The sequence below is a fragment of the Pistacia vera genome, unplaced genomic scaffold (assembly GCF_008641045.1).
Source record: "Pistacia vera cultivar Batoury unplaced genomic scaffold, PisVer_v2 Contig210, whole genome shotgun sequence".
Lineage (NCBI taxonomy): Eukaryota > Viridiplantae > Streptophyta > Magnoliopsida > Sapindales > Anacardiaceae > Pistacia > Pistacia vera.
Window position 1 is genome coordinate 456,921 of NW_022196014.1, and position 12,064 is coordinate 468,984.

At 39.9% G+C, this 12,064-nt stretch overlaps 1 pseudogene; it reads right to left on the minus strand.

Annotated features, from left to right (window-relative positions):
• Positions 1-9,291: 9,291 nt before the first annotated feature.
• Positions 9,292-11,181, minus strand: LOC116129325 (annotated as a pseudogene).
• Positions 11,182-12,064: the final 883 nt, after the last annotated feature.

A 12,064-nucleotide genomic window follows, 5' to 3' on the forward strand; every position in this document is an offset into this window, starting at 1 on the left:
ATTCCCACTCCCCCACATAGATATGCTAGTGGATGCCATTGTCGAGCATGAGCTACTAAGCTTCATGGATGCCTTCTTAGCCTACAACCAGATATTGATGCACCTAGACGACCAAGAGAAGACTGCCTTTATCACCGAATGAGGAATTTACTATTACAAGGTAATGTCTTTGGCCTATAGAACGCTGGTCCACCTACCAAGGACTTGTGAATAAAGTGTTCCCCAACCTACTAGGGGACTCCATGGAGGTATACATCGACGATATGTTGATAAAATCCCTAATCGCTGAGCAACACCTCGATCACCTTTGGCAAGCTTTCGAGGGTCTACGAAAATACAATATGAAGTTGAATCCAGCCAAATGCTCATTCGATGTATCATCTGAAAAATTTCTAAGTTACATGGTAACACAGTGCAACATTGAGGCTAATCCCAACCAAATCAGGGTAGTCCTAGGCATCCCATCTCCCAACTGTATCAAAGACATACACCGCCTTACTGGGAGAATAGTCACAGTAAGCCAGTTTATCTCCAAGTCGGCGGAGAAGTGTCATCTCTTCTTCACCACCCTAAAAAAATGAAAAAAGTTCGAATGGACTCCAACATGCGAAGAGGCATTGGCTAATTTGAAAAGGTACTTAACATTACCTCCATTACTTTCCAAACCGAAGACAGGGGAACAATTCTTCACTTATCTAGCAGTGTCCGAATTCACCATCTTTGCCACTCAAGAGGAAGAAGGAAAGCAATTGCCAGTCCACTACACAAGTAAATCCCTACTCAACATAAAGACACGGTATAACGAACTTGAAAAACTGGCACTCGCCTTAATCACAGCCGCACGAAAGTTGTAGCTATATTTCCAGTGCCACCTGATCGTAGTCCTAATTTGCTACCCCTTGAAGAAGATACTCCACAAGCCGGATCTCTCGGCTCAGCTCATTCAATAGGCAGTTGAGCTGAGTGAGTTTGATGTCTCCTTTTATCTCTACACTGTAATCAAGTCTCAAGTACTAGCTGACTTCGCACCTAGCACTTCTATTCAGGCTGAGAGGGAGCTCTTGTGTTTGACAGATCATGCTCCGTCCAAGTGGACTCTGTCAGTGGATTATTCAAGCAACATCAATGGCAACGGATTAGGACTTGTCCTTATCTCCTTAGAAGGAGATATTTTGCAACAGGCCATATAGTGTGGCTTCAAGACAACTAACAACGAGGCCGAGTATCAGGCATTGATCGCTGACTTCTCCCTCGCCAAAGGAATGTGGATCAAGAAGTTGGAAATCAAGTCCGATTCACAGTTGGTGGTGAATCAGATCCAAGGCTCCTACCAAGCATGGGATGCTAAGATGACCTCATACCTGAATTTAGCCAAAAGGCTCCAGTCATCCTTCGAGGAGATCACTGACACCCAAGTCCCCAGGACCGAAAACACACATGCAGATACTCTAACGAATCTCGGGTCAACCTTGAAGACCACACTGCCAACAACGATTCCCTTGGTTCATCTCTAAGCATTAGCCATTAGGATCAACTCGGCCGAGGTCGCACCAGTTCACTCAAATGAATCATGGATGACACCCATCCTCCAATACTTAGAAAATGATGAACTCCCAGCACACAAGAATAAGGCATGCCGATTGAAAGCCAAGACGACTCAATTCACCATCCACGAGGGCCGCCTACTCAAGAGATCCTTTTCAGAACCATATTTAAAGTGCATCACCCCCGAAGAAGCTAAGTACGTGCTCGTAAAACTCCACGAAGGCGAATGTGGCAACCACGCTAGAGAACGCAGCCTCACCAACTGAGCATTAATAGCCGGTTACTACTAGCCCACCATGCGTGCCGACTTGGCTAAAGGGAAACACCTTTTTCCTTGGCCTACGATTCGAAAATAGTTATCTCAGTAGAAGTAGCAATTCCCTCGACTTAGCTCAACTCGGCTCGGCTCTAATCGATGGACAAAGACACCAACGGGCAACAACTTTGTCATAATCTTGACACCGCTAATGAATTAAGGGATCAAGCCCTTATTCGCAATGCCGTCTACCAACAAAAAATGGCTCGGCATTACAACAAAAATGTCTGAGCTAGGGTCTTCAAAGTTAGTGACTGGGTTTTGTGCCAAGTGTTTCACAACTAAAAAGTTTTGAGAGTCGACGAACTTGGTCTCACATGGGAAGACCCCTACAAGATCACCAAGGTCGTCGGGAAAGGAGCCTATCAATTGTAGACACCAGAAAGTAAGAACATCACTAATTGTTGAAACGCCACGCATCTAAAGGCCTATCATTTCTGAGAGTATACGGCTCCACTCCACCACCTATAAAATCTAGGAATTCTTTACAATAGGGGACAGGGTGGGCTTGTCCATTCCCCCCAGTTTGTTAGATAATTTTTCTTTTAAGTTAAATTTTCTCGACTTAATGAATTGATGTATTATTCAGTATGCTCAAATGTTCAAATGTTCACCTCTAATAAAACGCCTCAAGGGCTAAAGGGAACATTCCCCTTCATACATGATCAAGGCCTCAAGGGTCAAATCATTAACGATAGCAACACTTAGAAGAGAAAAAAAACATTAACATCAAGAGAAAACAAATAGGGCTGAGCCCTAACATTAAAAAACATAAACGGCCATCTCATTGCATACATTCACAATTTCGTGTGCTTGGCCCTTACAAAAAGTCTTCAAAAAAAAAAAAAAAACAACGTAAGGCTCAGCGCTTCATGTTTCGTGCCACTCAGCCCTACATCACCTCCAATCAATTGATCCTCCGGCATGGATTAGCTCCTCTTCGGCTCCTTCGACCCTTCTCGCGCGCCCTAGACTAATCTTGAAAACGGCATGCGGGTATCAAAGCCACTCGGCTTGATCCAATACCCTGCTGCAAGGAAGGCTTTATACTTCGCAATGTGTCATCCAATTCCCATTCGCCTCTGCCTTCCTTCCTTAAACTCCTCATCAACTTAAGCAAGTCTTCAAGATTGCCCTATGGAAACATCTCCCCCTCTGATCAGGAAGCATTCTCAACTTCCCATTCTCGAGCCTTTTGCAACTGGTGCGTAAGATATCACGGACTCTTTCAACCTCCTTCCCCCTCCTAACTGAGCCGCAATTTGCCCTCCAACTTGGCGTTGGATCAGTCAACTCTTTAACACACCTCTCCAAATCCTTTTTCCTCCTTTGTTGCAAGGTGACTGACTTTCGGAGATAGACACCCCCTGAAAGAGCCTACCAACCAAAGAAAATACAAGTTAAAGCTTGCAACAAGAGCTAGAGGGAACTGAACAAAGATCAATACCTGGAAAAGGCGAGTCGAGTCCATTTGTCTACTTGCGCTACACCGATCCTTCTGAGTTGACAGTTGTCCTTAGAAACGGGAAGGACTCCAGCACAGCTCCAACAAAGTTGTTAGACTAGATTGAGGCATTGGAGGGGAAGACATGTTCAACTATCGTTATTCACCCACCACCGTTGGAGTCGAAGCCTTTTTTTTGAGTTGGTGGAGACATCCACTCCGGCTGCATCAACAACAGTTGAAGAGGTTCCACCCTTGCTCTATCCTCCTCTTTTCTGGCCGATTCGGCCCGACGCCTTTATTTGATCTCCTTCACACTTAGCACCTTACCTTGCTCATCATCCTCTCTTCTGCAAGGTACACTCTTCACATGTTGTGGGTGCGAATAGACCTACCAAGATGATAAGGTTGCTGTATCGAACCAACAAGATGTACACAACAAGCTACTGAGAGAAGCAAGATCCTTGTTGAACTTCGGGACGATACCCACAAGTGACTCCTCATCAAGTTGCTTCGCTGAGTACTTGACGGTAATTTCTCTCTTCCTTTAGGAGTGCGAGGATGGCTTGGGTTTTCTTCTCAGCACGGAGTCTCGACAACGCTTTGCTGTAGTGCAACTCTGCAAAAAAGGAACAATGAATTCAGCAACCCAACAGTGAACCGATAACAAAGTTTACTCATCTTTGTCTGCCAGAGGAATGAAATACCCTCGACTCCAGCTTCCCCAAAGACCAAATCACCCTTCACAAAGAAGTAGTTGTCCTCCACTTCTATCATATGTCTTCAACCCAGTCACAAGATGCTTTCTTCATGCCGTAGCATAAAAAGGTATTTATCTCTCTCCTTGTCATGATTATTGAGATCATATGAATAAAGCAGTCCATGGCTCTAAATTCTATGCGGACCACACGCATAGCCATTCGATAGACATATCAACTGGCTCGGAGCAATCCCATAATACTTAGCACCTCACGCACCCCCTTGGGATGAGAAAACACATCCCTTCAACCAAAGTCTATTCATAAATGCTGATCTAGCCTGGCACGACCAATCCACCCTCTCGTGTCTATCAGCACTCTCATCTCTACGAATCAGTATCTTGTACAAATACCTAAGCTTCATCATCTCCATCGGTTTGACTGGACAACGGATTATCAACAACATCCCAACTTTGGGATGCTCTGCTCGTCCCTATGACCATAACTGTCGAGGGAACTTTGCTCTCTTCATCTGATCCACATCGATGATACCCTCGATCCAGACTTGCATCATAGGGCTTCACTGTTGGAGCCATCATCACACTACTCCTCCAGTTGGAGCCGCATCACCTCCTTAGAGCACCACCATGGTGCGCCATCTTTACACTCATTTCCCCCAACATCATCGCTCGGCTCTATCTTGGCAAACTTCAAATTATACTTACCACTCAACACTACTCGTTTTATCGAAGAGTCTTAACTCACTCTTTGCTTGGTTCGACTCAACCAAATCGAATTCAACCTTCCTAAAAATCCTTCACCTTCGTCCCTTTCTTCACAACAAAACTGGAACCCACTTAAATCCTGAAACCTGCCGAAAAACTCCACAAACTGTTGTTTTCCCAAAACTCAAACCCAAACTTGAAACATACCCAATTCCTCAAACGAGTCTATGAACACTTGTTTTCTCACTCTCTAACACGAAAACAACAAGAAACAAAAAAAAAGACAAAAAAAAAAAAAAAAAAAAGCAAATATTACCATGGCAAAGGGCTGAAAACAAGTTTCTCTAGCAAAATGCCACCTGCATTTTCTCTCTTGAAGCATACCCAAATGTAAAATGGTTCAAAATGAAGAGGCGTCGCATTTAATAGGTTTTAGTCTACAAGGGTGAAGGTGGCAAAATCTCATTGGCAACCAAAAGACGAAAATTTTTCATTCCCACCGCTCCCATCTCGCATGTGTGATTCACACAAAGCAAGACACTGGGCATCCTCACCGTACTGTTCAAGGATCCTTCCATCATACTAGCTTGGCACGGGTTGGTGTACCCTACAAGGTGCCTATTAGGAAGCCAAGACCCACACCTTTATGTTTTCACCACTTCAAGAACCAACGACGCCTCCATCGGCTCAGGTTCGACCGATAGTTTCTCCATTGACTACCCAATGACTCCCAAGATGGAACTATGGGCTTTCATCACCTTCGCCCAATCATCATAGGGGAACGATTGTCGAGCCGAATCGTCATTCCTTGGCTCTCATTTTCACGACCCATGGTCTCTCCACAGTCGAAGCGTGCCGGATGGTCTCGTTTGTGGGAAACCAAGCTAAGTTGCATCCCACTAGCTTAGATGTGCAATTCTCTAGCAAAACACCACGAACCAGGTGAGCATCAACGTGATTCTTTGGAATCACCTCAGACAAGATCCCCGCGATCTTCTTTCCGTTCATTTGGTCATTGAGATGGAGCCAAGATGATCATGTCCCATGGGCACCCCAACGATCAAGTCCTCCTCCTAGAGTAATGACTTATCCATATCCCGAATAGGCCAAAAACGTTATGACCTAACGAGGTCCAATAACAAATGAACATGTCACACTCAAGGCCTTGGCCCAACTTTGGTTGAGCCTATGCTTAAATACCTTGTGAACTGCCCTCTCTATGAGTGGGCCATCCCACGAGTTAAGCTAAACTAGGTCCAGCCCATTCACCCACAGCAATCCACAATAGGACCAGAGTCCCAATCAATTTCCTCTTCTAACAAGATCCTAGATCTTACCCAAGAGGAAAGCTTGACGATAAAGGTAGGAATCTAATCTCCTTCAAAAGAGAACTCCTCTGCTAAATAGGACTCGGAGTCCTACTAGATTCCAACACCCTTGGGTTCACTATGTAAGTAGCTGAGGTAAACCCTCTCTTAGGCATTCAGAAATCACCCTAGCTCCAGTGTTTTCACCCCTAAGCTCTTACGAATTTCGACAACATCCCAGCGTTACTAGGGTCCTCCTAACCGCAAAGGCACCCTTTGCAGGTCTACCAAGATTGTCATTAGCTCGCATCACAAGATTTGTCTTAATAATTATAACGTTAGATTTTACCGTCTACAACAATTAACTTAAAAGAGAGGAGCTTCTATTTTTCGGAGTAGAATTTATAAAAGAAGAGCTTATGGAAATATAATTTTATGAAAATTTAGTTTTTAGTTAGGAAAAGGTAAAAAAAATTTTTAGTTTAATTTACCAAAAATAGCTACAAGAATAACTAAGTAAATATATAAAATAGAATAGATTTTTTTTTTTTCATTATTGAATTGAATATTTTAAATAAGCTCAAAGAGCTTATGGAAAATTCAAATTTTTTGTTTCTTCTTAACTTGAAAATAGCTTATTTTAGATCCTAATTACCAACAACTTAATAAAAACTTCAAAAGTGCTATGGACTTTAGTAAGTATTTTTAACCCGAGTAAACCCAACCAAACAAGCTCTTAAATCTTAATACTATCCCAATTTAATAAATTATAAAACCAATTAACATTACTAAATAGTCTATTGAAAATAAAAGGAAACCCTTAAAATATCAAAACCCCTATAAATAGCGAAAAAAAATAAAAAAAATTCTTATTTTGTTTCAAATAAAAATATTTATAAAACAATCGAGAAAAGTAATTGGAATGAATTTATAGAAATAAAGTAAGTTTTAATTTGAAATTGAGAAAAGAGAATTTAAATAAATAATTAAGTCAATTAAACTTAGTGGTGTATTTTTTTATTAAACAAATTTAAAGTATGAATATAAAAGAAATTTTAAGAATGTAGGACCTATAATTACGCACAGAGTCCTAAGAGTTGTCAATATTTATTGGGAAATACTACTTTACAAAGAGAAATACAAAGAGGGACATACAAAGTAAATCCTACCCTTAAAAGAAAGGAAAAAGAGAGAGAGAAATATCATATTTCTCTTTGTAAGGCTAGCATTCTCATATTTATTACCATCAACAATTTTATATTTTCTTTCTCAAAAACGCATTACTCTTTATAGGTAAGTTAATAAATACTACTGACCTTCACAATTTTCTTCAGTTGAGTTTTTTTCGTCTACCCCCTAGAGATGACAAAGTTTTAATGCCCCCAGAATTTACCTCTTTAGATTATCATTTATCCTTAAAATTATTATTTATCCCCTGAGATTATCATTTAAGCCCTTAATCAAGTATTAAACACCCCTCGATAGCTGATAGGGGGATATGAAATACTTTTCAGAAACCATGAATCGTTTAACTTCTTCTTTTCAAGGGTGAGTTAAAAACCCTTCTTCAATTCCTAAAATACATGTGATGTATCATACTATCACAATCACTTATTGCACAAAAGCAGTAAAGCACTTTCAAAACTTCTTCAAGATATGGCGAAATTCATTTTTTTATATATTTTCCTCACCATTTTCGTATTCTCATCAGGTACTTTCTCTTCCATTTCAAAGACTTCAAAAGGATAGATATCCTTTCTTTACATTACTTCCGTTCTACCTACAAATTGTATGCAACCTTTAGCTTCTATCCATCATACATATAAAATAACACTACACTTGACAATTACATAACCGTATAAATTCTTTTGGGTTTATTCATTTTTCTCTGATAACATATATTACTCATCCACTTCGTTCAGCTATAAATATCTCATAATTGGGGGTTTTTGATAAATTTTTATTTTTTTTATTAATATGATATAATAGTTTTTAATATTTTTTGAACCACGGATGGTAAATACGAAGTGCCCCTCACTAGGGAAAAGTGGACGAAACCAATTTTTTAATATAAATTAAAATGGTTAGAATATGAGATTTCTAATTTGTTACACAATTAATTTGTTTTTTTTTTTTTTTTTTGATAATATTTATAATTATAGTTTTTCTTGTATTGGATAGATTATTTTGTTTTTTTGGTTTATATTCTTTCACCGATAACATTAAAGCTTTATTATTGAGTTTCAAGATTTCATATTGAACAACTAGAGATTCAATCTTTATAAGAGAGATAATCACTTAACTTGATCGACGCGTCGTCCCCGTAAATTACTTTGTTTGCTGTTCATTTGGGATAGAAATCGATTATTTATTAATGAGTATATATACTAACTTGATCTATTGATGACAAATTCAATAGGCAAATTATTTTCTGCAATCAAGGGAAATATGCACAGAAGATTTGGGTTCATGTGATGATACTTGCAATTCAAGTGTGCATCAAAACATCCAAATGGTAAGGCTTTGTTATTCTTCCTCCCATTTATGCAGTGGCTATATGAATACTGCACTGCACCACCATCATCATTCCCCCACCGCCACCGCCACCGCCACCAACACCACCAAACCAAAAAACATGCACTGCTGGCATTGGTAGAGCAGTGCAGCCTGTAATGATGCATGTTGTAATGAAAATTGTGCTGCTAAATATCCTGGACCTTATGGAGGCCATGGAATATGCTTCAATGCCTTGGCCTAGCATAACAACATGTGCCTTGCACATTGATTGTTCAAATCTCGAAGATTTAATGGGTCATTTCGATTGAAATAAGGAGCTTCATTCAATAATATTTTAATTTCCGTTTTATTTTCTTAAATTTTCAATGATAAGAGCTTCATCAAAACTTTTAAGGCTCATGATGACTGAAATCACCTGAGACCAAAAGAACAATTTGTTGTCAGCTGGTATACCTGACCAAGTAAAAATCACGAGACCAGACTTCGGTGTCGGAGGAATCCAAGAAGTCCCAACTAAAACCATCAATAGAACTCCGATGACAGCAACTGAGGCCATTCAGTTCAGTTCATCATTGTGACTTGAACACAGTTTAAATGTATTTTGAAATATCACTGTAAGTACCACTCATAAGAGGAGATGATAAGAGAGATCAACTGTGCCATTATCAAGGAAGGAATCAGAAGATTGTAAAATTTCTTTGAGACTCAATTTTTCAAAGGACATCAATTTCACCCAATATCAGTTCAAGTAGGATGCTAACAATTCTTTAGAAATCCTTTCAGAAAAGTCAGAGACAGACATACTTGTTGTTCTCATAACATGCAGTCAGAAGGCTGCCAGAGTCACACGATAACAAATGGTCCTTATCTAGTAATTTATGAAAGAAAAATGCTGCTATGCCTACTTTACTTTCACTACAAAGTTCCTGACCAAGGTATTAACTGTTCGAATCCAGAGCTTTTTGTCTAGGTTTTCCAAAACAACCATGCCATGGCAGAATCATTCTTCTTGCGTGTACTCATAAGCCAATGTCACCCGAGTACTTCACAGGGGGAAATCCCCTTGTCAATCATAGTTTCATACAACTCACAAGCCTCAGCCAACTTGGATTCTTTACAAAGCCCACTTATAAGACCCCATAAGTAAACTATCTCGTACGACCCATGTTCACCCATCCTGTGGAAAAGCTTTACCGCCATACTGACATTTCCATCCCTACATACCCACAAATCATGAAGTATATGTTTCCTTTGTTGAAACAACCCATCCTGATGGCTTCCTCAAAAAGTTTCTCACTTTCTTTCATTTCTTTTGCCTACAAAAGCAGCAATCAACGTAGTATATGCATGTACATCAGGCTGCAGAGCCACTTTAACCATTCATACGAAAACACCAGGGCTTGTTCATCTCACCTCGCTTGCAGTGCTCAGATAATAGAATAGGGTACGTAATTTTATCAGCCTGCAATCCCTGTTCAAACCCCTTTATAAGAACATCATAGCTTCTGAACCACTTCCCCTTTTACAAGGCCGTCAATAATTGCATTTATAAGTATAGATATTAGGAGTAAAGCCTTCTTTGCCCATCAAATCCATCAATTCATATGCTCTTTCAAAACTCCCTGCTTTGCAATGGCCATCAATAAGACTAGATATGTTTGTGTTAGGAAACAGTCCTTTTCCTTCATTCTGCCCAACAACATCTCTGCACGATTCATCTTCTCCTCTTTGCAGTATCCACTGATCATAGCAGTATACGTATGCACATTCGGCTTGTAATTATCACTTCGACACCTTAAGAACACGCCTGAATGCCTTTTCAATCCACCCCTTCTTACATAGCCCATCAATCATATAGTATGATATACACATCGGTTTCAAGCCTTTCTAACCATTTCCTCCACTTTCAAACGCTTGCTTAAGCTACCCTCTTACACAACCCATTGATCAAAGCCGTGAATTGATCAAATTCGGTTTCAACCCGCCTCAATCATCATCAAAATACCAAAACGCTCTACTCACAAAACCCCTCTCACAGAAGCACTGATAATCAATGTTAAGTGCTTATCACAAGAAGTGCTCTCTCAATCATTGCACTCAACCACCTATCCGCCTCTCTAACTCTATCCATTCTACAATATGCAATCAACCATCAATTTATAACTGCAAGAATCAGGACAAACCCCTCTTTCACACATTTCTTCAAACACTTTCTCCGCGAACTCAACCAAACCCATTTCACAAGCAATCCCCATACACAATTAAAAGTGCCGGTAACCAACGGCAACCCATGATTTGAAACCTCAATAACCATGCTAAACGCCTCCTTCAGTCTCCCAATTTCAGCGAAACTCTCACCATACACTGCATCACCCTCATGGGCTCTCTCAAAGTTCCCATTATCAATCAACGTCGTGGCGCAAACTATATAAAGCCTCATAATGACGAAACTTAGCAAACCCGATCGCCCAGTAAAAAAACTGAGTGCCACCATCGAACCCGCTTCTTTAGCGAGTGAAGCAACCACAGTAATGGCCTGTTCGTGGGTCAAAGAATCGGTGTCTATGCAAAGATTGAGCTTGGAGGGATGATAAGAAAATGGGTTTGTTTGTAATAGGATTCCGACCATTGAGCAGATTGTTTTGACAAAGATTGCGGCAGTGCCGGGCCCATTGGAAGATGATGGAGAAAGAGTAGAGGGAAAGTTATCATGGCAGTCTGGTAACAGAATGGCCTGGAATGAAAGAAGTGAAACTGTGAAGGTGATAGTTTTCGTTGAAGGCAATGAAATCTCTTAACGAAAAGAGACATCATATCAGAAGTTCAACTCTGTCCTTCTGTTTCTTGCCAAAAATGTCGAATTTGTGTTGCAACCATAAGAATTTGAATGGATTGTCAGTCTCCGGGGCTTGCTGTTTCAGTGCCATAGACTTTGGGCGTGAGTTCTGAATTCTTCTTTTATAGTCTTAAAACTTGAAATTGGCTAAACCTCGACGAAGGGACCCCAAAAAAAGCATTGAGAAACAGTATACAAGAGCTAGCAAAGTTGGTAGTAATTCTGGTCCTTTATATTGCACTCACATTCTTCTATTGCTTGAAAATCCCATCTATAACCTGAATAAAATAAATAAATAAATAAACAAAAGAAATTTCATTTTCTTTTAAACCTTCCTTTCTTTTCTCCTGATTGCAGATTCAGCTGTGGACAAGAACTAGCAAAGTTGGTAGTAAATTCTGGTCTCTTGAAGCAATCATAGGCTAAAATTTCAAAGCTTTACAATGAATTCAATCAAATGAGACAATAAAATGCAAAGTTTATCAAGAATCAAACATTATCATCATAGTTTTTGTCACATCATCCACTTGGACAAAGCAGATTCTTTAAGAAGAAGAGATGGTTTCATCAGCATCTTTTCCTGAACGCAGCTAATTTTTCCCCTTAGTTGGGTAAATAACTCCTTTTTATTTTCATACTCAACAGGAAATTTATTAGAATAGGTTTGTAATTTTTT